This window comes from Moschus berezovskii, chromosome X (genome assembly GCF_049115385.1).
Source record: "Moschus berezovskii isolate FMDL1 chromosome X, NW_MosBer_1.0, whole genome shotgun sequence".
Taxonomy (NCBI): Eukaryota; Metazoa; Chordata; class Mammalia; order Artiodactyla; family Moschidae; genus Moschus; species Moschus berezovskii.
In genome coordinates, this window is record NC_142488.1 from 95,745,632 (window position 1) to 95,769,737 (window position 24,106).

The 24,106-nt window shown below is 41.6% G+C and overlaps 1 pseudogene; it reads right to left on the reverse strand.

Moving 5' to 3' along the window:
* Positions 1 to 21,384: 21,384 nt before the first annotated feature.
* LOC148773390 (E3 ubiquitin-protein ligase RNF168 pseudogene) lies at positions 21,385 to 23,083 on the reverse strand (annotated as a pseudogene).
* Between the last annotated feature and the right edge of the window lie 1,023 nt (positions 23,084 to 24,106).

Consider the following 24,106-nt stretch of genomic DNA (forward strand, 5'->3'; position numbering starts at 1 on the left):
GCAGTGCTAAGGGGGAAGTTCATAGCAATACAGGCACACCTCAAGAAACAAGAAAAAAGTCAACTAAATAACCTAACTCTACATCTAAAGCAACTAGAAAAGGAAGAAATGAAGAACCCCAGGGTCAGTAGAAGGAAAGAAATTGTAAAAATTAGGGCAGAGATAAATGCAAAAGAAACAAAAGAGACCATAGCAAAAATCAACAAAGCCAAAAGCTGGTTCTTTGAGAAGGTAAATAAAATTGACAAACCACTAGCCAGACTCATCAAGAAAGAAAGGGAGAAGAACCAAATCAATAAAATTAGAAATGAAAATGGAGAGATCACAACTGACAACACAGAAATACAAAGGATTATTAGAGAATACTATCGGAGGCCTGGCGTGCTGTGATTCATGGGGTCGCGGAGAGTCGGACACGACTGAGCGACTGAACTGAACTGAACTGAACTGATCAGCAATTATATGGCAATAAAATGAATAACCTGGAAGAAATGGACCAATTCCTAGAAAAGTACAACTTTCCAAAACTGAACCAGGAAGAAATAGAAAATCTGAACAGACCCATCACAAGCACGGAACTAGAGGCTGTAATTAGGAATCTTCCAGCAAACAAAAGCCCAGGTCCAGACGGCTTCACAGCCGAATTCTACCAAAAATTTAGAGAAGAGCTAACACCTATTCTACTCAAACTCTTCCAGAAAATTGCTGAGGAAGGGAAACTTCCAAACTCATTCTATGAGGCCACCATCACCCTAATCCCAAAACCTGGTAAAGACCCCACAAAAAAAGAAAACTACAGGCCAATATCACTGATGAACATAGATGCAAAAATCCTTAACAAAATTCTAGCAATCAGAATCCAACAACATATTAAGAAGATCATACATCATGACCAAGTGGGCTTTATCCCAGGAATGCAAGGATTCTTCAATATCCACAAATCAATCAACGTAATACACCACATTAACAAACTGAAAAATAAAAATCATATGATTATCTCAATAGATGCAGAGAAAGCCTTCGACAAAATTCAACATCCATTGATGATAAAAACCCTCCAGAAAGTGGGAATAGAAGGGACATACCTCAGCATAATAAAAGCTATATATGACAAACCCACAGCAAACATTATCCTCAATGGTGAAAAACTGAAAGCATTTCCCCTAAAGTCAGGAACAAGACAAGGGTGCCCACTCTCACCGCTACTATTCAACATAGTTCTGGAAGTTTTGGCTACAGCAATCAGAGCAGAAAAAGACATAAAAGGAATACAAATTGGAAAAGAAGAAGTAAAACTTTCACTGTTCGCTGATGACATGATCCTCTACACAGAAAACCCTAGAGACTCTACCAGAAAACTACTAGAGCTAATCAATGAATACAGTAAAGTTGCAGGATATAAAATCAACACACAGAAATCCCTTGCATTCCTATACACTAATAATGAGAAAATAGAAAGAGAATTTAAGGAAACTATTCCATTCACTGTTGCAACGAAAAGAATTAAATACTTAGGAATATATCTACCTAAGGAAACAAAAGACTTGTACGTAGAAAACTATAAAACACTACTGAAAGTAATCAAAGAGGACACTAATAGATGGAGAAATATACCATGTTCATGGATTGGAAGAATAAATATTATAAAAATGAGTATACTACCCAAAGTAATTTATACATTCAATGCAATCCCTATCAAGCTACCAACGATATTTTTCACAGAACTAGAACAAACAATCTCACAATTTGTATGGAAATACAAAAAACCTCGAATAGCCAAAGCAATCTTGAGGAAGAAGAATGGAACTGGGGGAATTAACCTGCCGGACTTCAGGCTCTACTACAAAGCCACAGTCATCAAGACAGTATGGTACTGGCATAAAGACAGAAATATAGATCAATGGAACAAAATAGAAAGCCCAGAGATAAATCCACACACCTATGGACACCTTATCTTTGACAAAGGAGGCAAGAATATAAAATGGAGAAAAGACAGTCTCTTTAACAAGTGGTGCTGGGAAAACTGGTCAGCCACTTGTAAAAGAATGAAACTAGAACACTTCCTAACACCATACACCAAAATAAACTCAAAATGGATTAGAGAGCTAAATGTAAGACCAGAAACTATAAAACTCGTAGAGGAGAACGTAGGCAAAACACTCTCCGACATAAATCACAGCAGGATCCTCCATGCCCCACCACCCAGAATATTGGAAATAAAAGCAAAAATAAACAAATGGGACCTAATTGAAATCAAACGCTTCTGCACAGCAAAGGAAACTATAAGTAAGGTGAAAAGACAGCCTTCAGAATGGGAGAGAATAATAGCAAATGAAGCAACTGATAAAGGATTAATCTCCAAAATATACAAGCAGCTCCTGCAGCTCAATTCCAGAAAAATAAAGGACCCAATCAAAAAATGGGCCAAAGAACTAAACAGACATTTCTCCAAAGAAGACAAAGATGGCTAACAAACACATGAAAAAATGCTCAACATCCCTCATAATCAGAGAGATGCAAATCAAAACCACAATGAGATACCATTTCACACCAGTCAGAATGGCTGCTATCCAAAAGTCTACATGCAATAAATGCTGGAGAGGATGTGGAGAGAAAGGAACCCTCTTACACTGTTGGTGGGAATGCAAACTAATACAACCACTATGGAGAACAGTGTGGAGATTCCTCAAAAAACTGAAAATAGAACTGCCATATGATCCAGCAATCGCACTCGTGGGCATACACACCGAGGCAACCAGAATTGAAAGAGACACATGTACTCCAATGTTCATTGCAGCACTGTTTATAATAGCCAGGACATGGAAGCAACCTAGATGTCCATCTGCAGACGAATGGATAAGAAAGCTTTGGTACCTTTACACAATGGAGTATTATTCAGCCATTAAAAAGAATACATTTGAATCAGTTCTAATGAGGTGGATGAAACTGGAGCCTATTATACAGAGTGAAGTAAGCCAGAAAGAAAAACACCAATACAGTATACTAACGCATATATATGGAATTTAGAAAGATGCAAATGATAACCCTGTATGAGAGACAGCAAAAGAGACACAGATGTATAGAACAGTCTTTGGGACTCTGTGGGAGAGGGTGAGGGTGGGATGATTTGGGAGAATGGCATTGAAACACGTATGTTGTCATATGTGAAATGAATCACTAGTTCAGGGTCAATGCATGTTATAGGATGCTCGGGGCTGGCATGCGGGGATGACCCAGAGGGAGGATAAAGGGAGGAGGGAGGTGGGAGGGGGGTTCAGGAGGGGGAACTTATGTAAACCCTGGGCGAATTCATGTCAATGTATGGCAAAACCAACCAATATAATATTGTAAAATAATTTGCCTCCAATAAAAAATAAATTAATTACTAAAAAATAAAAACCAAAAAAAAAAAAAAAAAAGAATGGTAGAGTGGGTTGCCATTTCTCTCCTCCAGGGGAATCTTCCCAAGCCAGGGGTGGAACCCATGTCTCCCGCGTCTCCTGCATTGCAGGTGGATGCTTTACTGCTGAGCCACCAGATAAGCAAAAACAAGAATACTGGAGTGGGCTGCTATGCCTTCCTCCAGGACTGACTTTAGGGGATTTCAGTTAATCAGGGACACAGCTTTGTTTTCTTCCTGATCAGTAGTTAACTCTGGAATTTCAGGGTTTTTTTTTTTCCATTTTGCCTTGAAGCCCATAGAGAAGTATAAATGGTTGTTAGCCTTTTACTTACATAGTTATGGACATTTGGACAGCTTCCTATAGTTCCCTTTTTCTTTCCTATTTCATGCAATGCTGCAGCAAATATCCTCTTACCAGCTTACTTTTGTACCTGTGTACCTGTGTAAAAATTTCCCTGCCGTCTTCCCTGGGATGTGATTTCAATAGTTTAAATTCTCTCATAAGGTGTCAGAGCATTGTCATTTCTTACCCACCTCTAAACTTTTGTTCATAATGTTTACATTTATTTCTGACTGTGTTCTGTTTCCTTGACTTATGCTGAAGTTGAGCCTCCCCAACCCGCCCCCCCATACACACAAGTCAGTTTTCAAATGTTTGTGAATTTTTTCTTGATTTTTGTTTTTCATATATTTCATATTTGTCAGATGATAGATAATGAAAGGATATTTAGACGCTTTTACTAGCATTCCTTAAATTATTGGTGAGAACATATTTTTATGATTATCAGCCATTTTAATTTCTTCATCTGTAAACTGTTTACACATTTTGTCCACTTTGGTATTTTGTCGTAGGAGCTCTCCATGCACTCACTGATCCATGGACTTGTGATCTCAATGCATTTTTATTGGGTGAATATTATTTGCCAGACACTCCAGTGAAAATCCATGTCCCAGAAGATCTCTCTTCAGAGATCTAGATGTTATATTTATTGAAAATGTCCACCTGAAGAAAGAAAAGTATTAGTACCCATCCATACATGCATGATTGTCAAGGAAAAAATACTCAGTTCAAAATACTTATCCCTAAGCCCCGCATCACCACAAAGGAAAAAGGATGCAGTGTTTTACATGAGGAGAGCACTGCCTCAGGATTAGCATTTCTGTGATCTCTAAGTAGGATATTTTACATAATTCTTAGAAATTATATAATATTCTTAGAAATTATATAATATTTCTGAGTGTGCCTTTTCTAATTTATAAAATGGAAACAATTGTTCTGAGGAGCAAAAGCAGAAAATATGTCGGATGTCATACACAGCATATTGTACATAGGACACTCAATAGATGTTAGTTCCCCTCCTATCCCATACCCATCCTTCCTTTATAGGAGCGTCCCTTGACATAATCCAAATAACATTACTCTATGATGACAATTGGAAATATTAAGCAGAAGAGAAATGTAGAAGTTTCCATTATGTATTAACTTCTGTGTCCTATCTCTTCGCTGGTGTAACTTGTCAATTAGTTTAGGAAGAAGGAAACAATCACTGGACCAGCTCCGTATGGTTTGAGAAAGAAACCACCAAAACCATTACCCCACGTCACTTTATTGCCTTAGAATGGACTGGTTGGATCTCCTTGCAGTCCAAGGGACTCTCTCTCTCAACATGTGTAAATTTTTGGCATATCAATTATACCTCGGTAAAAGCTGATCACTGAAGAATCGATGCTTTTGAACTGTGGTGTTGGAGAAGACTCTGAGAGTCCCTTGGACTGCAAGGAGATCCAACCAGTCCATTCTAAAGGAGATCAGTCCTGAGTGTTCATTGGAAGGACTGATGCTAAAGCGGAAACTCCAATACTTTGGCCCCTTCATGCGAAGAGTTGACTCACTGGAAAAGACTCTGATGCTGGGAGGGATTGAGGGCAGGAGGAGACAGGGACGACAGAGAATGAGATGGCTGGATGGCATCACCGACTCTGTGGACATGAGTTTGAGTGAACTCCGGGAGTTGGTGATGGACAGGGAGGCCTGGCGTGCTGTGATTCATGGGGTCGCAAAGAGCTGGACACGACTGAGCAACTGAACTGAACTGAACTGAAAGCTAAAACAAAGAAAAAGGGACTATGTTTAAACTATTATAGGTATTTTTGAAAGCAGAGTCCCCAGACAACCTATATGTCATAAGGAATATGCACTCTCTAATAGAGGGACGATTCTCCTGTTGAGGATTAATACTTGAAGGAGCAGTCCCCAAATACATACAGACAGGAAGTGCACAGACTCTTTAATGGACACTGACAAATCAACCTGGAAAGATGTACTGATTGAGGGCCCCACCAGCGGTATCAGAACGTGTAGGTTTCCCCTCATGCTCACCCACTCGAAATACTCCATAGTTTGTTGTTATACTTTCCGATGTGATGAATGAAAAACCTATTGCCATCATTTTTAACTGCATATCAAGGTTATTGAAAATAAAAGTTTTCCTCCTATACAGGACTCTGTCAGTCATAACTGTCATTTTTTTTTTAACTGCAAATAGGTCTAGTTACATAGGAAACCTAACAATGAGTGACAGTCACTTAAGCCTGCAGGTTCTCCTAATGCTACTGCCTGCAAGTTCCAGCTGTGTGTTCATGTGTGTGTGTGTGTGTGTGTGTGTGGACTCTGGGGGCCCCCAATGGTTGTGTATCTCTGGAAAGAGGTTGAGAATATCTCTGTGATGTATGTTGAGTTCAGGATTAGAAAGGAACTGGATCTGCTCATTCCCAAGTCTTTCTAAATGGCACACAGCTAGACCACAAGGTGCTTCTGAGCAGACAGTGGTCCCTTTCCCCAGATGGAAAGCAAGCCTGTCTGCACTCACCTGCTCAGGTCAGGGATGGACGTAAGGTGTGGCAGTCTGGCAGTCTGACTAAATCTGCTGCTGAGCTCTGAAATTGAGGGCTCCCATCTTGCTGCCTCAGTTGCAGAGTCCTGAGGAGCTATATCCTCTCAACCACCCACCACACAGGTTCAGTCATCTGCCTGAGGAGTTCCACACTCATGGATAAAGATCTTAAATTCTTATCACATCTTGACACATTGTGCATCCATCTATTCTTCCATTTGATGGGCCTTAGGAAGAAACTCTACATCACTCTTTGGGTAAGTCTTAGGTGTCTCCAGAAGGGAAACAAGGAAGTAAGGCGTGGGAAGCCTGGTGTGGTACCTTGAGATGTTACATCTAAGAAGAGATGGATCCTTCTCATTAACATTTCAACCTGCTCAAATGTTCTATAAATGGTGATTTTTACAACTTCATTTAATGCTGTGAGCCTCTGTCCGCATCTCTAGTTACTGTCCTCTTGATTTATATTCTTCCCTTTGCACCAAAATTTTACAAAGAATTCTTGATACTCAACTCACATCTCCTTGCACCTGCCCTCTGACTCAATCTTCATCCCTCATCTAACGGGCTGTGTTCTCCCACACTTTTAAATTTACCATGACAGTGTCAATATTCACCTCTTTGTCACATGTATAGATCATGAGTCAAATGTAGACAAACAGATATTTCTCCAGGAGGTATCTGTCCCCAGGACAGAATTCATTTGCTTGTATATAGACAGAGATTATAATGTCATGCTATCAGTTACCAAAAAGCTCAAATTGTAAAATACCTTCCATAGAATCAGTCAGTGTGAAGGCTGTCTTAGACATCGCACTTATAAATAAAGCATACACTTTCCCTTTTACATCCCATATTCTTGCTTCATTGAAAGGGATTTTGCAAAGAAATTTAAGGCATGTTAGCAATTTTTTAATGGTCATTTAAATAAAATCTGATGTACCTGTTTTCATTTCTTTGTTAAAGATTTCCAAGTATGCAATGAAATCATCTAAAATTATGTCTCACACTTTGCCACAGTTAAATGTGTCACCTAAAGTATTGTCTGTTATACCCCAATTAAGCAATATACTAGTTTTGAAATACCAGTGTAAGGGTGGTGATAAGTCTTTGGCAGGTTCCTGGCTCTTAAGTCAAAATATTGTACTGCATTACAGAAATCACAATTTTAGGATGTATCCATTCAGTAAAATAACACCAACTTTATAATAAAAATATATACAAATCCATACTAATATAAATGGATGAATTAATAAAAAGAGCAGATAGTTTTTCTTGATTAAACAATTCAAGATAATACAAATAGATACCTTCCCTCCATGAGATGAACCTTTCCCCTTCTATCCCTGAAGGCAGGGCTGACGTAGTGATTCACTTATAAAGAACAGAGTAGGTGAACGGAAAACTGTTATTGTACACTGGAGGAACTCAGCAAACAGCATCTTAACCCAGTGACGAAGGTCAACCTCTCCAATGATTCAGTGATGTCATGTGGGTACCATGTCCTCCCAGATATGATGTGATGAGAAGGGCACTTCAACTCTGTGGTATATTTTCCCCCTAAATCCACAACCACAGTCTAATCATGAGAAAAATAACGAAACATGCCTGTACTCTTCAGGATTGTCAGAGTCATGAAAACGGTGTGACAGATCCTCAGACGGTTAAACAGAGAGTTCTTGCAATGGAGAAAAGACAGTCTCTTCAATAAATGGTGCATGGGAAAACTGGACAACTACAAATAAAAGAATACAATTGGAGCATTCCCTAACATACAGAAAAATAAACTCAAAATAGATTAAAGACCTAAATGTAAGGCTGCATACTGTATAACTCCTAGAGGAAATCATAGGCAGACCACACTTGGATATAAATTGCAGCAATGTTTTTTGTTTGTTTGTTTTTTGATCCATCTCCTGAAGTAAAGGAAATAAAAGCAAAACTAAACAAATATGGCCTAATTAAACTTGAAAGATTTTGCACAGCAAAGGGAACCACTGACAAAATGAAAAGACAACCTACTGAATGGGACAAAATATTTGCAAATGATGTGATTGATTAGGGATTAATATTCTGCATACATAAGCAGCTCATGCAAATCAACATTAAAAAAACAACCCCACACCAATTAAAAAGTGGGCATAAGAACTGAAGAGACATTTTTCCCAAGAAGAAATGCACATGGCCAATAGGTACATGAAAAGATGTTCACCATTGCTAATGATAAGAGAAATGCAAATCAAAACTACAGTGAGATATCACTTCCCACCTGTCAGATGGCTATCCTTAATGAAAGCCCCACAAATAACAAATGTTGCCTAGGATGTGGAGATTTAGGAACCCTGCTACACTGTTGATGGGAGTGTAAACTGGTGCAGCCACTGTGGAAAACAGTATGGAGGTTTCTTAAAAACTAAAACATAGAACTACTGCATGACCCAGCATTTCCACTTCTGTGTATATAACCAAAACCAAACCACTAACATGAAGAGATACATGTGCATTAATGTTCATGGCATTATTTATATTTGCCAAGATATAGAAGCAACTTAAGTGTCCATCAGCAGATGAATGGATAAAGAAGATGTGGTATATATATATATATAGAGAGAGAGAGAGAGAGAGAAAGGATGGAATGTTTCAGATCAGTTGAGTCGCTCAGTTGTGTCCGACTCTGTGACCCCATGAGCCGCAGCACGCCAGGCCTCCCTGTCCATCACCAACTCCCGGAGTCCAACCAAACCCATGTCCATTGAGTTGGTGATGCCATCCAACCATCTTATTCTCTGTCGTCCCTTTCTCCTCCTGCCCTCAGTCTTTCCTAGCATCAGGGTCTTTTCAAATGAGTACAGCTTTTCGCATGAGGTGGCCAAAGTATTGGAGTCGCAGCTTCAACATCAGTCCTTCCAATGAATGGAATACTACTCAGCCATAAAAAAAGAATGAAATAATGCCTGCAGCAAGCAACGAACATGGATTGACTTGGAGGGAATTATGCTCTGTCTGAAATGTCAGACACAGACAGACAAATACTATATGATATCACTTACATGTGTAGTCCAAAAAATAAACTAGCAAATAGGGTAGAAATAGGCTCACAGATACAGAGAACAAACTCATGGCTAGCAGTGGTGGGTGGGAAGGAACAAAAGAGGGGTGGAGGAGTAGGAGTGGGAGGTGCAAACTATTGGGTATAAAATAGACTCAATGATGTACTGTACATCATGGGGAATATAGCCAATTTTTCATAATAACTATAAATGGAAAGTAACCTTTTAAAATCCAATGAGACATTTAAATATTAAAATCAGTATACGAATGGAAATCATTGTTAATAATAGCCAAAGGTGGAAACAACCTAAATATTCACCAATTTGTGAATGAATAAATAAAACATGGTATGTTATTTGGCAATAAAAAAAATGAAGTACTGATACACGCTACAGCTTAGAGGAACCTTGAAAAATTTACGCCAAGTGAAAACCCGAATATGCAGAAGATCTCGTTTTATATGATTCCCTTTATATGAAATGGCCAGAAAGAGGCCATCAGTATAACCATACCCAAGCAATTCCCCACTTTCCATCCAGACTTCTAGAAAGCTCTGTCTGGTGAGTTTAACCCTCTGTGCCACTTTCCTGTTCCCAAATGTTTAAGCTGCAGTTCAGGCTTTTGTCACAAGGTGGAACCAACATACCTCCGTTACCAGACTTCTGTGTCAGTCAGTTCAATGGCTCAGTCCTGACTCTGACCCCATGGACTGCAGCATGCCAGGCTTCCCTGTCCATCACCAACTCCTGGAGCTTGCTTAAACTCATGTCCGTCGAGTCAGTGATGCCATCCAACCGTCTCATCCTGTGTCGTCCCCTTCTCCTCCTGCCTTCAATCTTTCCTAGCATCAGGGTCTTTTCCAATGAGTCAGTTCGCGTCAGATGGCCAGAGTATTGGAGTTTCTGCTTCAGCATCAGTCCTTCCAATGAATATTCAGGACTGGTTTCCTTTAGGATTAACTGGTTTGATCTCCTCGCATTCCAAGTGACTCTCAAGAGTCTTCTCCAACACCACAGTTCAAAATTATGGAGCTTATTCTAATAATGTAAAGGGGCTTCAATATGAGGACCTGGCACAGCCAAATAAATAATAAATAAAAATAAATAAATAAGATACAGAGTGTCAAATCACCTTATTCAAAATCTGGATACAATATCCAAGAATCAGATAAATCTCAAATTGAAAAAAAGCGATCAACAGACACCAACACAGAAATAACTCGGATGTTGGAATTATCTGACCAGGAATTTAAAGTAGACCTTATGAAAATGTTTCAATAATTACAAATGTTCTTGCAACAAATGAAAAAAAATCAAGTCTCAGCAAATAAACACAAGATATAGAGAAAACCAATTAGAAAGTTTAGAACTGAAACATACAGGGTTCAGGTTACCATTTTTCTAAATTCCATATATATGCGTTAATATACAGTATTGATGTTCTTCTTTCTGGCTTACTTCACTCTGTATAATTGGCTCCAATTTCATCCACCTCATTAAAACTGATTCAAATGCATTCTTTTTGATGGCTGAGAAATACTCCATTGTGTATATGTACCAAAGCTTTCTTATCCATTCATCTGCAGATGGACATATGTTAAAAGCTCAATGGATAGACTGAAGAGCAGAATAGAGAAAAGAATCAGTGAACTTGAAGACAGTATGTTAGAGACTATACAATCAGAACAATAAAGAGAAAAGGTATTTTACAAAAGAACAAAGTCTCAGGAACCCATTGATCTAACAAAGGATATACTATGCTTCTCATTTTTGTTCTGGAAGGAGAGGAGAAAAAAATGCATGGGTGAAAATGGATTTGAAAAATAATGGCTGCTGCTGCTGCTGCTGCTAAGTCACTTCAGTCGTGCCCGACTCTGTGTGACCCCATAGACGGAAACCCACCAGGCTCCCCCGTCCCTGGGATTCTCCAGGCTAGAACACTGGAGTGGGTTGCCATTTCCTTCTCCAATGTGTGAAAGCGAAAATTGAAAGTGAAGTCGCTCAGTCGTGTCCGACCCTTAGCGACCCCACGGACTGCAGCCAACCAGGCCTCCATCCATGGGATTTTCTAATCGTCAAATCTGGAAAAAAATTCTAAACTTACATTTTTAATTAAAGTTCTTTATTTAAGCTAAAAACGGTTCTCCATGTTTCTCACCCCCCACCCCTCACCTACTGTAACCACCAAACTATTCACTCTATCTATGAGCTTGATTGGGGGGGGTTGTTTTAGATTCTACATAAAAGAGATCAAACAGTATTTGTCTTTTTCTGTTTGAATTACTTAGCATGATGCCCTCAAGATCCATCCATGTTATCCCAAGCAAAAAGATTTCTGTTCTTTCTTATGGGCAAATAATATTCCATTAAGTACCTGTACCACGTTGTCTTTATCCATTCGCACATTGTGGATACTTAGGTTGTTTCCCTATCTTCGCTACTGTAAATAATACTGCAATGAACATGAGGATGCAATTTACCTTTTCAGATTAGTGTTTTTATTTTCTTTGGATAAATCCCCAGAAGTGGAACTGCCAGGTCTTATGATAGTTCTTGTGGTTTTTTTTTTTTCAATTTCTCTGGAACCTCCAGACTGTTTTCCAGAGTGGTTGCACCTATTTACATTCCCACGAACAGTGCACAAAGTGCTCCACGGCCCTGCCAACACTTGCTATTTCCTGTCTTTTCTAAAATAACAGTCATTCTAACAAGTGTAAAGTGATATCTCATTTTGGTTTTGATTTGCCTTTCCCCAACAATTAATAATGCTTAACAACTTTTCATGTACCTCCTGGCCATCTGTATGTATTCTCTGGAAAAATGTCTCTTCGGATCTGCCCATTTTTAAATTGGATTATTATTATTTGCTGTTGAGCTGTATGTGTTCTTTGTGTATTTTGGACATTGGCCCCTTATCAGATATTTGCAGTCATTTTATCCCATTCAGTAGGTTGTCTTTTAATTCTGTTGATGGTTTCCTTTGCTGTGCAGAAGCTCTGTAGTTTGATGTAGTCCCATTTATTTTTGTTGCTTTTGCTTTGGTGTCAGATTGAAAAATCACTGCCAAGATCTATGTCAAGAGGTGTACTGCTTGTTTTCTTCTAGGAGTTTAGTGATTTCAGGTCTTATGTTCAAGTCTTTAACCCCATTTTGAGTTCATTTTTATGTATGGTTGAAGATACTGGTCAAGTTTCATTATTTTGCATGTGGTTTTCTAATTTTCCCAACACCATTTCTTGAAGAGACTGTCCTTTCCCCAGTGTATATTCTTGGTTCCTTTTGTCATAAATTAATTGACCAGGGACTTCGCTGGTGTTCCAGTGATTAAGAATCAGCTGCCAAGCAGGGGACACAGTTTCCATCCCTGGTCGAGGAAGAGCCCACACACTGAGGAGCAACTAAGCCAGTGCACCACAACTACTGAGCCCACACTCTAGAGCCCACGAGCTGCAACTACCGAAGCCTGTGAGCCCAGAGCCCATGCTTGCAACAGGAGAAGCCACCACAATGGGAAGCCTGCACACCAGAACTAGAGAGTAGCCCGCACTCACTGCAACTAGAGAAAGCCCACACACAGCAACAAAGACCCAGTGCAACCAAAAATAAAGAAATAAAAATAATAATCTATAAAATAAATTAGTTGATTACACATGTGTCTAAATCTATATTTTTAAGAAATTGAGTGGACCCAAAGCAGAGTACACCTAAAGAAGTTTAGGAAAAGACACATCATAGTCAAAGCTCAGAAAAGTAACGGCAAAAGGGAAATCAGGGAAAGAAAACAACATACTACCTATAGGAGAAAAGGAAGCAAAGTGGCTCAGTCGTGTCTGACTCTTTGCGACCCCGTGGACTGTAGCCTACCAGGCTTCTCCGTCCATGGGATTTTCCAGGCAAGAATACTGGAGTGGGTTGCCATTTCCTTCTCCAGGAGATCTTCCTGACCCAGGGATTGAACCTGGGTCTCCCCCATTGTAGGCAGACGCTTTACCATCTGAGCCACCAGGGAAGGAGAAAAGTGGTATATAAAGGACAGCAATTTCTTATCGGAAATGATGTGGTCCACAAGGAAGTGCACATTTTCCAAGTGCTGAAATAAAGGAACTGACAACCTCAAATCCTGTATCTAGCTTAATTATCCTTCAGAAATTATTGGGGATTAAAAAGGCATTCTCAAGTGAAGAAAGATTAAGAGAAAGTTTTTACTAGCAGATGGAACAACAGATTGGTTCCAAATAGGAAAAGGAGTACGTCAAGTCTGTATATTGTCACCTTGCTTATTTAACTTATATGCAGAGTACATCATGAGGAATCCTGGGCTGGAAGAAGCGTAAGCTGGAATCAAGATTGCCAGGAGAAATATCAATAACCTCAGATATGCAGATGACACTACCCTTATGGCAGAAAGTGAAGACGAACTAAAAAGCCTCTTGATGAAAGTGAAAGAGGAGAGTGAAAAGGTTGGCTTGAAGCTCAACATTCAGAAAACAAAGATCATGGCATCTGGTCCCATCACTTCACGGCAAATAGATGGAAAAACAGTGGAAACAGTGTCAGATTTTATTTTTTTGGGCTCCAAAATCACTGCAGATGCTGATTGCAGCCATGAAATTAAAAGGTGCTTACTCCTTGGAAGGAAAGTTATGACCAACCTTGATAGTATATTAAAAAGCAGAGACATTACTTTGCCAACCAAGGTCCGTCTAGTCAAGGCTATGGTTTTTCCAGTGATCATGTATGGATGTGAGAGTTGGACTGTGAAGAAAGCTGATCGCCGAAGGATTGATGCTTTTGAACTGTGGTGTTGGAGAAGACTCTTGAGAGTCCCTTGGACTGCAAGGAGATCCAACCAGTCCATTCTAAAGGAGATCAATCCTGGGTGTTCATTGGAAGGACTGATGCTAAAGCTGAAACTGCAATACTTTGGCCACCTCATGCGACGAGTTGACTCACTGGAAAAGACTCTGATGCTGGGAAAGGTTGAGGGCGGGAGGAGAAGGGGACGACCGAGAATGAGATGGCTGGATGACATCACCGACTCTGTGGACATGAGTTTGAGTGAACTCCGGGAGTTGGTGATGGACAGGGAGGCCTGGCGTGCTGTGATTCATGGGGTCGCGTAGAGTCGGACACGACTGAGCGACTGAACTGAACTGAACTGAACTGAACACCCTGAAGAATGAATAGACGAAACAGAAAGGAAGTAGTAAAAGAATAAATCTAGAAACATCTGGAAGGAAAAACAGCCCCAAAATATGATTAAATACTTTCCTTTTCCTCTTGAGATTTCCAAATTCTGTTTAAGAGTAGAAGCAAAATATATAATACCAGGGAGGTCCCCAGAGGTCCAGTGCTTAAAACTCCACACTTCCACTGCAAGGAGCATGGGTTTAATCCCCAGTTGGGGAACTAATATTCTGCATGCCATGCAACATGGTAAAAAAAAAAAAAAACCCAAAATGCAGTATGATACTAAAGGATGTTGTTTCAATGTATGTAGCAGAAAACTGAAAGTGTCTTGTTCTACAAATCGTAGATGATAAAGGGACTTCATTGACCACACCAGTGGGAAGAGCTAGGTGTGCAGACACTCACCGCTGTTGGGGCACATAGTATTTATTAATATGAATGTACAAGTCAATGAGTTAATGACAGATAAGGATACACATTTTCTCCATATCCTAAACAGGCAGTTGGGAAGTGAACATCACCTCCTTGGATATTTGGTTACTTTGACTTCAATGACTTTTTCTCTTTCCTTGAAACATAGCTCTATTTGAATGTGATGTTCCAAACTGTACTAGCACCTCCTATCTGATTTTGTCAGATCGATTCCATGGTTATTAAATATTTCTCCTCTAAGGTCAAAGGACTCAGGGTAGCCTAGGAATTATCCCTTGTATCTTTGTTAATCTCCATCTTCAGAGGTTGGCAGAGAGATGAATTTAAGATAAATGGCAGGGGCATTGTGGGCCCACCTGGTAAAGCACAAAAGCTACAAAGAAAAGAAGAGAGGGATAACTTAGGTATGGCATTGCATTTTTTTTTTTCTTTTTGCAGCTTGAGGCAGTTGTAAAATAACTTATAGCTTTTTGCAACTGTGTATTCTATAGTATCTTTTTCATTTGGTGAAATTTTAACTGTTAATGTTTATGGCATTGTGCTTTGTACCATTTATTAAATAAAAATTTTTTAAAAAAGAATCCAAAATGATAGGGCCAACTGTGTATGAAGGAACCTCTCCAGATAACACATTTCTATTTACAGAAACAAACTATTATATCCCAGGGGAGATCCTGTGCAGAGATTCTACTAAACAGAGTTTGAAAAGGTCAGTTAGTGTGGACAACAGTAAAATGCACACTTGAGTAGTAAGATAGGAATAACCCATGTGCCTCCCACAGCACAGAATTACCCAAACATAAATGGCAACCCACTCCAGTGTTCTTGCCTGGAGAATCCCAGGGACGGGGGAGCCTGGTGGGCTTCCGTCTATGGGGTCACACAGAGTCGGACACGACTGAAGTGACTTAGCAGCAGCAGCAGCAGCAAGGGGGTGGTTTAGTCAACAAATGCAGTTCTGTGTGGGAGGTGGTCATGATGTTGGATTTAACTCTGCAGAAATAAGTGCACAAAAGCTAGGTCCAGCCTGCCCAAGGCCCACTTCTCTTCAGGGCCCCCACACAAGTGCATGGCTCCATGCAGCAGGAGGAGGAGGCAGAAGGCAAGGGGTCCCATCCACCTTGGCTGCGTCTGAGCCAGGAGGAAAGGTATGGGAAGAAGGAAAAGAACCACAAGGAAGAAAATTCATTTCCAAGACAAAATAGTGTCTTGTCTCTGTTTCCCAGAAAATGCAAACTTTCTGCTTCCAGGTTCTGCAGCATTCCAGAACTCAAGCCTTGAATCAGGATGGGCTCCACTTGAGCCCAAGTTGGCAGCATGTGCTGTTTGGGGTCTAGAAGCCCAAGTTATCTGGAAGTGGAACACACAGTCACAGAAACCTGTCCTCAGCTGTAGTTCAGGACCTCTTCAAAACCACCAGCCCATGCATGGCAGCATAGGTTGGGAGAATGTGTCGAGCTTAACTCTAGGACCTGTCGATGCTCCCATTATGTGAATGAATCCTGCTGCATTGTCTTCATTTAATTTATTTAAAAATCATGTGGTGGGCTTCCCTGGTGGCTCAGTGGTGAAGAATTCACCTGCCAATGCAGGACGCACTGGTTCGATCTGTGGTCCAGGAAGATACCACATGCTGTGGGACAAGTAAGCCCATGCAACACTGCTGCGCCAGCACTCTAGAGCCCGTGAACTGCAACTGCTGAGCACACATGCTGTAAACACGGACGCCTGCGTGCCTAGAGCCCGTCCTCCGCCAGAAGAGAAGACACCGCAATGAGAAGCTCCTGCACCACCACTGGAGAGTAGCCCCCGCTTGCTGCAACTGGAGAAGACTCATTACAACCATAAAGAAATCAATAAATCTTTACAGAAAAAGTGGGTGGTGATGGTGTGGTTTTACTCAACGGGCAAATATTCAAGTCAAAAGATCTGAGTTTTCTTCTGCCAGGAATGGGAGACGGGGAGAAGCGACACAATCTAAGAAACCATACATGTGCTCTTCAAGACACCGCTGTCTCATTTCTTGGAAGAAATGGGTGAGAGCGAGCAGATTTGCTTGCCACCATCCTCTGCTGTTCCTGAGAATACAGAATGTGCAATGGAACATCAGGATGGGGCTGAGGTCAGAATGCGCTGGGCCAGGCGGCATCACCCATCTTACTGCTGTGCTGCATTCTCACATCCTGCCACTTTCCCCTTGCAACGTCAATGAAAAAAAAGCTTTCGAACATGAAGGGATTGTTCTCTTTATGTAGAATTCATGGTTTTAGAGTAGAGTGGTCATTTACAGTTTTTTTAATAAGTATACTATAAGCTTTTTTAAAATTTATTTATTTTAATTGGAGGCTAGTTACATTATTGCATTGGTTTATTTCACATCTTGTAACTCCACAAATTCACAGAAATCTAATGGATGTGATTACCACAAGGACAAAAGGTGCGATTTGTTCAGAATTAGCACAGAATCCAGGGTATGAATAGGACTTTGACCCCTTGTTCCTTTAACCTTCTTCACGATGTTTGGTTTTAAAGAAGCTGTGTGATTCTCATTGCCAGGATTGTCACTTGTGTCATTTGATGCGATGCTCAGACACCATCTGCCTGGAAGAAGCTTTATCATACATTTGCACTAATCAGGTGATTGTGAAATAGCTTCTAGAAAAAGATAATATTTTCTTTCTTCCTTGAAACAGAAAATTTAGCTACATACACTGATTGCTAGATGTTTTAGCGAGAGCAAATGTCACAGTAGGATACTAGTTTTCTCCTTAACACCAAAACATGAAGGGGTTGTTATAAACAAATGTGATGACAGGTACTGTTAAGTGCCATGGATTGATATCAGGATGGCCAGCTCTGGCCTAAACCACCCACCTTTAATTTGCACAACAGTGTCGATACTCAAGGTTATACTCATTACTGTTGAATTGTTCTATGTTAAAAGTTGTGTTTAATTTCTAAAGGTTAAAAAAAGCATAAAAACATTGATGCTGAACTCTCACCCCCGAGCATGTTTAGTGAGACTGGTCATGCAAGCATTTATAGTGCCATGCTCTTCAAGCCTATATTTTCTGATACAAATGTTGCCCTATTTCTCTTCCCCACTACATAGTGTTTTCATTTCATTGAGGGTGGGATCCAATACCTGCCATTTAACAAAATGAAGACAAAATAGAAAAAAAAATAAGAAGTGTGGGGGAAAAACTGGTGCACAAGAGTTGGGCCAGTTAAGTCCAGCACCACACTGAAGTAGCCTCAGTGGTTTTGGAGTGAAGAAGACTTACTCTCGCATATTCTCTCATGCTCCCACTAAAGTCCAGCAACAAATGTTCTCAAGTTCCTCTTGCCTTGCCATGGGGACTCAGGAGTTGACCAAGAAAAACTACTTGGCCCCATGAAGAATGGCACTGTCAGTGTCTGTCCTGAAAGGAGCCTAGTCAGGAAGCAGTCTCAAAGTATACGGTCTTGATCATCTCATGAAGTTGTGTGGCAAGTGGCTCTCAGGAAAAATATTAAGTCTGGATCATCCACATGGCAGCTTTGCATGGGAACATGGTGGCTCTGAACTGGAACTGATCTGCCTTCCACTCACTTGAGCAAAGCAATGAGACTGACCAGTATGGGTGAAGTGAGTGTGTGTGTATGTGTGCGCACACACGCCCACGTGCATGCTCAGTTGTGTCCCATTCTTTGCGATCCCATAGACTGTAACCTGCCAGACTCCTCTGTCCATGGAATTTTCCAGGCACGAGTACTGGAGTGGGTTGCCATTTCCTACTCCAGGCTATCTTCCTGACCCAGGAAGCGAACCTGTGTCTCTTGTGTATCCTGCAATTGAAGGTAGATTATTTACCATTGTGCCACCTGGGGAGCCCAAGGTAGGTTTACAGAGAAGGGAATGTTTTCTAATTTCCTTTGTCTTTGAGGGCTCAAGCTGAAGAATATGTAACCACTGTTTTAAAGGAAGCAGCTCCACTTGGCTGGATTGGATCAGACCTCATTTCATCCCAAGTCTTGAGTGCCTTTTGGTCTGGAAAAGTGGCTTGTCTCCTCCTATACACAACTGGGACATTCTCTCTGTAATTATGAATTGTTTTACATAAACTAAAAGAGAATGTCTTTGATCACTAGAGTTTGTCAGTGTTGGATTGCTTACTGTGGTGTTCTGAAACTTTTTCGTCTCGAAATAGTAAAGCAGCTCATGTTAGAGACACTTTAGCATGAAAGTTTTATAGTTGAGACATTACATATATTTTCCTGTTTATAATAAATGCCATCTATACAAAAGCCTGGGTGTTAATTTTAATATTAGCACAAGATCTGTTTTCCGTGATATGTTAACCCCTACAATTTCACTAACTGTTGAGGGACTATTTTTTATTGAGATTCTGAAGGAAAGGAGCCTTGTGTTCTTTTTGTTCATTTTTCTTATGTCCTTGAAATAAGAGATTTTGTACAGTCTTCACTGTGAAGACTTCAGCTCAATCTTTGTATTACACTTGGTTGTCTCTTAGCTATATAACTTCTGAGTGTAAATCATTGAACTCTTCAAAGAAACATTATAAGGAATAAATCATACTAGGGGTGAAGGAAAGCACAGTGTTGTGATAGACCTCACTGAGCTGATGAAAGGGGTTGAGGCAACAGAGGAGGAGAAAAGCCTGAGTGATCTCAGGGACGATGCAGAGATGGAACAAACCAGAGTGTGGGGAGAGCTAACGGGTGGACAGAGTGTACTGGTTAGGAATGTGACTCCAGGAGGCAGACAGGACCTCACTGGCAGATGGAGTCCATGGGACCTGGGGTCAGAAAGAAACTAAAGGGGGTGTATTATCTCCAGAAGGTGTGGGGGACCCTTAGTCATGAATCCTTCTGCTTTATGCCTGCTTCCTACTTTAAAGGAGGCTCTGGGAACTTAGCATCAGCTCGACTTTCCTACTGTCAGTGGACCTGGTCCTTCTCTGCCCTGTAGACCAGTGTCGGAAGCACGGGGCACTTTACTCCTAACCAACGTTGTACACCATATCAGTGTATAAAGGGGCTGTGTAGTGTCCCATGGCAACTCTGGTCCTTCCCCAATCAGTCCTACACCGGGATGGCCTCAGATCCCTGGATGTCCCATCAGTTACCTCTGAGCCCTGTCTGCTCACCTGGCAGCCCCACTCTTCACTCCAGTCAGGATGGACTCCCCATCCCCTCCTTTCCATCTAGCCCCCTTAGGTCCTGCCCACTATCCCAGGCCCAGCTCCTCTTTCAGGGGTTTCTGATGACTCCAGTCAGCCCTTCCTCCTCGCTGTAAATTAAGGGGGTTCTATAGAGATGACACTGGAGAAGGCAATGGCGACCCACTCCAGTACTCTTGCCTGGAAAATCCCATGGATGGAGGAGCCTGGTGGGCTGCAGTCCATGGGGTCGCTAAGAGTCGGGCACGACTGAGCGACTTCACTTTCACGCATTGGAGAAGGAAATGGCTACCCACTCCGGTGTCCTTGCCTGGAGAATCCCCGGGACAGAGGAGCCTGACGGGTTACATTCCACAAGGTCACGAAAGAGTTGGACACGACTGAGCAACTAAACAACAACACACACTTCTGCCTCTCTTTCGAACTTTTTGTATTTTTCTCGGGTAACCTCTTCCCTCTCCCCCAAGTTCTTCTCCCTGTCCCTCAGTTATCCTATTTTTTTTTGGTAAGTTTTCCTATTATAAAATGGGAATTAGTCACGATGACTACCTCACAGGGATGCTGTGAGCACTGAAAGTGACGATCCATTTTAAAAACCTTGCTAATAAGAAATGTTATACATATATTTATTTCACCTTATAAATCTTTATTGCAATTTCTCTCACAGTAGGCATGAGAAATATAGAATGCAGTGTGTTGATTATTTACAAGAACATTTGGGGATGCTGTTAGTGAGCATATTAGCTACTGAAGACTGCTTAACAAAACTCCACAGACTATGTTGTTTGAAATGTCAAAAATGTAATGAGAAAGTTGCAAGAAAACAGATTTTAAACTCTGCCTGGCTTCCTTAGTTACTTGGTATATCATAATGTTGCTCTCATTACTAGTCAGGACAAAAATGTGCTCAAAGGTACTAAAATATGCATCTTGGGGGAAATGCATGGACATGAAGATTTCTTGGGAGTTGGCCAAGGCATGTTTACATCCACAAAGACTGTCAACTTAAACTTAGTCCATCACAGTTATTAAAAAATGAAAGGCGCAGAACTCTTGCTTACCACTGGGATTGGCAGAAACACATCTGTATACTCTGCCCCTGAAATCACACAGGCCTTTAACTAGGGACAATGAGTGTGCCCACAGAGCAGCACTAATGAAAAACTTATCATCTAAGATAGAGCTTCACAATCCAGCTTTACTAGGTTGTAAACACTCTTCTTACCCAAGCATTACTTTGTGTTTCTGTGAAACATCTGAAAAATACTTTGACTTCCCAGGCTGTAGGGAATGAATCGTTTTATTTATATGTATCTGTAGTAGAACTGGGTACTTTCTTGAATTAACTGAACAATGTTACAACTGGAACTTAAAAGAAGGTTGCCAATTTTTTTTTGAGGCTCTGTGAGGTACTGGATGCTCTAGATCACTTTGTCTTTGGAAGCTTCTCTCTTTGGCATTCTTCCTCTGTCCATTTAATAATTTGCCCGCAGGTGAAGACGGAGCACGTAACTGATATTCATCTGGGGATCCTTTTAGCCAGGCTGGCCTCATTTGTTCTTGATTCACCTCTTTCTGAAGCTGCAATGCTAATAACCTATCCTGTTCTTCTTGCTTATGTCTCTCAAAAAATAGACGTTCCAAATCTATCCGTTTTTGGTAAAGTGGACATGTTTACTCTTGGTCTGAGGAAGCTTTGAGGAACATTTTCCTTTTTGTAGAACAGCATGGATCGCTGACGGCTTCAGACAAAGATTCCTGATTTTTTGCTCTGGAGATATCTTTATTGTTCAGTAGGCGAGGCTCCTCATTTTCTGTCACAGCTGTGTTATTTTTCAGTGTCTGCGTCATAACTGACACTGTACATCCACTCTCTGTTTTGCCATAAGGCTTAACTGCAGCTTCTCCAGAAGAGGAAACTCCAGCTTTAGGTTCTTCATGACTGATGACACATAACTCTCTTTCAGGACTGCCTTGTTTTGTTCTCACTTTTCCTTCAAGGTACCATTCTCCACCACTGGCACATAAGTGAGGTCTAGGTGACTCCACTGAAGCTTCTGCATCTTGCTTTTGAACTTCAAGGCATATCTGAGGAGAAAGTGCTGGCATATCTTCCTCAATTTCTGTGTCTTGCCTTGTAGGCTTCTTCCTATCTCTGCTGTTAGTTCCCTTGGACCTGGAGGTTTTCCTGTCTTCTTCTACAACTTCAGACTGTGACGCTGACTCAAGTTGAGAATTCGGTGGCAAATACTTCTGAATATCGCCAGTGTTTTTTTGTTTGCGCTTCCTTTTCCTTTGTGACTTGGTTGTGACGGGATTCGATGTTTTGGAATCCGAGCGGAAAGCCGGGACACTTTCCTCACAGACATTGCTAATATCAAGGCTTAGCCTTCTTGCCAGCGCTTCATCACTTTTCAGTTGTTCTTCCATCTCTCTGCACCTTTTTTCTGCCTGTCTCTTTTCCTCTTCTTCCTCCTCTGCCAGTAATCTCCGTATGTATTCTTCACTGGCTCTGTTTTCTTCCTCCTGAATGGCTTGTCGCTCTGCCTCCATCTTGTTTCTCTCCTCTTCATATTCTCTTCTTAATTCCCCAGGCTGACTTAGCAGACGAACTGGCTGATGGTCATCAACGATTTCCTCCGATTGTTTCCCAGAGACTCTAAGGCGGCATTCCTCTGGATAGTGTTTTTGAATTATCGTCCACAGTCCCATATTGACAAGAGAATTTCTTGGGGTGTGGTACCGAGTCCACGAAGAGACCCGGCGGCGACAGAAAGGACAGCACAAATTTGCCTTCTCCATAGTCGATAGGAAGCAGGCTTTACAGAGCGTGTGGTTGCAAGGCAGCGTCACAGGCTCAATGAGGATTTCCAGACAGATGTGGCACTGGCATTCCGACAAGGAAGGGATGGTGTCTTTGGGTACAGCCATCGGAATATGCTAATAAGGTGTATTCAACATCAATACCAGAATTCCAGGATTGGGAGCACTGAATGTCTTTAAGTAAAAAGGTTCTGTGGGCCAGGTAAACAGTACGACCCCAGAAGGCGGTGTACCTGTCCGTGTTAAAGACAAGGATCCCAAACGGAGGGAAACGAACCTTGACTGTCCCCAGGCACTGACAACCGTTGAAGTACGGCAGTGGTGGGCACAGGGCTCTCTAGTGAGGCAGAAGGCAGGCGCCAAGTTCCATTCCTCCCCATTCCCAGGTGAGGCTTCTCCCTTAGTTCTTCTCCCGTAGTTTCAGCTAAGCCCGAGACCGCTCAGGTACGCATGCCCCAGGCCACCACTCCGCGAAGACCGAAGCTTCTAACGGAATGCCGCCTCAGCAGAGGAACTTCCGTTTGTTTGACCGTTGCTATGGGGTCGCGCCTGCGCACTTCTCAGGGCTCCGAGCCGACCCTCCTCTCGCGCAGTGCAAGTCCCTCAGGGGTGTCTGACTCTCTGCAACCCCGTGGACTATACAGTCCATGGAATTCTCCAGGTCAGAATACGGGAGAGGGTAGCCTTTCCCTTCTCCAGGGGATCTTCCCAACCCAGGGACTGAACCCAGGTCTCCCGCATTGCAGGCGGATTCTTTAGGAACAGAGCTATCAGGGAAGCCTAATCCTGGAGAAGGCAATGGCAAGCCACTCCAGTACTCTTGCCTAGAAAATCCCATGGACGGAGGAGCCTGGTAGGCTGCAGTCCATGGGGTCGCTACGAGTCAGACATGACTGAGCGACTTCACTTTCACTTTTCACTTTCACACACTGGAGAAGGAAATGGCAACCCGCTCCAGTGTTCTTGCCTGGAGAATCCCAGGGATGGAGGAGCCTGGTGGGCTGCCGTCTATGCGGTCACACACAGTCGGACACGACTGAAGTGACTTAGCAGCAGCAATCTTGGGGGCGGTGCTGTAGCAATCTCAAAAGGGCTAGTGAGGTCACAGCTCTCTCCCTGTCGCCTTTTTCT